This window comes from Echinops telfairi, unplaced genomic scaffold (assembly GCF_000313985.2).
Source record: "Echinops telfairi isolate 266 unplaced genomic scaffold, ASM31398v2 ScPeMD7_4;HRSCAF=17, whole genome shotgun sequence".
In the NCBI taxonomy this organism is placed as follows: Eukaryota; Metazoa; Chordata; class Mammalia; order Afrosoricida; family Tenrecidae; genus Echinops; species Echinops telfairi.
The window spans coordinates 6,172,549-6,174,740 of NW_022103900.1; positions in this window are offsets into that span (position 1 = coordinate 6,172,549).

Consider the following 2,192-nt stretch of genomic DNA (forward strand, 5'->3'; position numbering starts at 1 on the left):
CTGTCAGGCAGTAATCTGTGTAGTCTGGCATTTGAAAAAGTAAGTTTTTCTCGGCTATCCGTAGTTGTTTAAAAGTTAGCGAGTGCTCTGTCTCTCCAAGCCACTTGCAAGGAGGGGATGGCCGGATGATGACGATGATGTCTATGAGCTATGGCTGACCTTACAGCGGGGCAGATCAGAATCGGTCTGCCCCGGAGCACTGTGTTCTGCAAGGAGGCGAGGTGCGGAGGTGTGCACTTGTGCTTTCCACAGGCCTCCCCCCCCACATTTCCAAAGTTCACCCTCGGCCACTTCGTTTTTACCCAAGTACCTGTTTTCTTCAACGGAAAGAAATCTGAAGGAGCGTTTTCACTTTTAGGGAAACACCACATGGCGTGGTCAGTGTTTGGTTTCGGCACTCCGACGTAGTGGTTACCTGTTGTTGGCTCCGTTCCTCAAAGTCAGCAGTTGGAAACCACCAGCGACTGGGGAGAAACACTGACTTTCTACTCCCGTCCGGAGGCCCAGTCTTGGACACTGCAGGGGGGCAGTGCTACCCTGTTCTCGAGGGCCACTGGGAGTCGGCGTCCACTCGATGGCAGTGATGGGGGGTTTTGGTGTAAGGGGCAGCGTGCATCCTGGAACAGCGGGAGTGATTTTGCCAGGCGATGTGATCTGGAACTACACTTGGCATCAAACCATCCCCGCTTTGCATGGTGTCTGAACATTACTGTTGGGGCTCAAAAAGGAAATGGAAAATGGATTTAAAAGGTAATGGAATTTTTCCACAGACTTTTGGAAGCCGTCCCCTCTATATGCTGGTGCTGGTTTTAGGATTCACGTGTTGCTCTGTATGAATTGTCCGGCGACCCTTCCTGTCAGGGACACTCAGATAGTTCCCCAGTAAGTGAATGGTCACTGCTCCACTCCTGCTTTCCACCATTTTGTTTTATGAAAGGTTTTATAGGAATACGCTTAGGTAGCAAGGGACATTTGTAGCTGCATTTTATTTCAAAGTTTTTTTAAAAAGACTCCATGTTATGCAGAAATGCAACTGGTTTTCTAATGTGGCATTGATTTACTCTTAAGATCCTCCCCAGAAGGCTTGAAGCAGCATTAGCTAGCATTCCTGGAATAGTTATTTATCTTCCAGAATGGCCCAGTAGCCTGTCAGTACAAAGTTTGTTGTTTGAGTTCTGCTTTGCTTTACTTTTATTTTTTGAAAGATTCTGGATCATAATGTCCTGGAAGTGACTTGATTACCTGGGACTGTGCCGTGAGGTTACCATGTTCCGTTGGTTGAGCTAGCACACCCTTAATTAAGCCTGTGGTGGACTGAGAGGCCACACTGCGGAATAGGGGCTGGGATGCCCAATTCCAGTCTGTAAATCCAGAGGCCAGGTGATGCCTGCTCTGAAGTGAAGACCAGTGCAAGGCGGCAGAAGACCCTGGGTTGGGACAGGAAGAACGGGGACATCCGAGTGTCATATCTGTGTCTGTTCAACAAGAGGGCAGGGCAAGGGAATTAACCCTATAACGCCTGGACTTTTAATTTCAGGGGAAACATTTTTTGTTTTAATTCTTTACTTTCATAGTGATCAATATATATATTGATATATACATTTAATGAAATGTTACGGACACGTCGCGCTCGGCGTTATAGGGCTAAGAAAGAAGGTGCTTTATTTTTTTCTTCCCCCAAATAATTTAAATGGCAGTGTCTTGTGGTGGCATCTCATTAGAAGCTCAGCCTTCAAGAGTGCCTCCAGGCTGACTTCTCTAAGAGGAATTCTGACCTCTCTGTGTCATTTGTTGCCTCATTCTTCGCTGCTTTAGCAAGCTGCCCTAAAGGGTTGTGGCTTAAAATAACTCTCCTGTTGGCTTAGGCTTCTGTGGCTCAGCAGTGTGGGCTATGCTTGGCCAGGCATTTCTCTCTTGGTCTTGTCTGGGGTTGTTCATGTGGTCGGTCCAGCCTTGCCTGTCTAGTTCAGGTGGGGCTCACTTTTAGCTAGTGTGGTGGTTGCTGCCGGCTGTCAGCAGGTAGACCCTTTCTCCTGTGTTGTCTCTCATTGGCCAGCAGGCTGGCCTTGACTTGAACCCCTGGCTGCAGCAGCCTTCCAGGCTGGCCGGAGTGGAAACTGCAGCCACTCCTAAGGCCTAGACTTAGAAGTCACGTGGCATCACTGTGCTGGGTTCTGTTGGTGGGGCCGGGG